The sequence below is a fragment of the Lutra lutra genome, chromosome 1 (genome assembly GCF_902655055.1).
Source record: "Lutra lutra chromosome 1, mLutLut1.2, whole genome shotgun sequence".
Lineage (NCBI taxonomy): Eukaryota > Metazoa > Chordata > Mammalia > Carnivora > Mustelidae > Lutra > Lutra lutra.
The window spans coordinates 149,546,303-149,547,224 of NC_062278.1; the positions used below are offsets into that span (position 1 = coordinate 149,546,303).

General features: G+C 38.2%; 1 non-coding gene across 1 annotated transcript; it reads left to right on the plus strand.

Moving 5' to 3' along the window:
* Positions 1 to 594: 594 nt before the first annotated feature.
* Positions 595 to 704, plus strand: LOC125089895 (U6 spliceosomal RNA). The gene has a single exon (XR_007124094.1). It is a non-coding gene; the product is annotated as a U6 spliceosomal RNA (small nuclear RNA).
* Positions 705 to 922: the final 218 nt, after the last annotated feature.

Below are 922 nucleotides of genomic sequence, written 5' to 3' on the forward strand. Positions count from 1 at the left end.
ATATAACACATATACTTAAGTATATTAAGTATATCTATATGTAATATTATATATAATAGATAGCCTTAAGTATATTCTTTTCTTCCCCTTTTGTACACAAATGCTTTTATGCTGGTCTGCATCTGCACCTTCATATATCTCCTGTACCAAGCTTCATTCTTTTAGACAGCACCATGGTATTCCATTATACAGATGTATTATTTTGGAAAATTCTGGTTGCTTCTGGTCTTTTTCATTACCAGTAATGCTGCAGTGAATAATCCTGTGCTCACGATATCTTGCACCTTTATTACCTGAGGACGGACTCCCTGAAGTGGAATTGCTGTACCCACGGGTAGGTGCATTTGCAATTTTGATTGCTATTGCCAAGTGTCCTCTGCTAACTTCTAGTCTTATCAAGAATGTATTAGACTTCCTGTTTCTTTACAGCCTCACCAACACTAGGTTATCAAACTTTTTGACTTTTGCTCTATTTATTTATTTGCTGGTATCTCTTTCTGGTTTCGACCCCTCATTAGGATGAGAGCCCATTACGTTTCCTCAGAACCTAATGTAATATCTGGCCCATAATAGATTCTGAATAGATATTTGATAGTGCTTTTTTAGCAGCATACACTATACACTAAATCAGAATGACACAGAGAAGATCAGCGTGGGCCTTGTACAAGGATGACATCCAAATTCGTGAGTCTTTCCATGCTTTCAGAGAACACATTTTTTTTTTAAAGATTTATGTATTTATTTTAGAGAGAGAGAAAGCATGAATGGAAGGGAGAGAGGAGAGGAAGAGAGAGAATCTCAGACTGACTCCACACTGAGCGGGGAGTCTAACAGAGGGTTCGATCTCATGACCCCAAGATCACGACCTGAGCTGAAACCAACTGTGGCACCCATGTGCCTCGAGAAATATCTTAAATGTTCT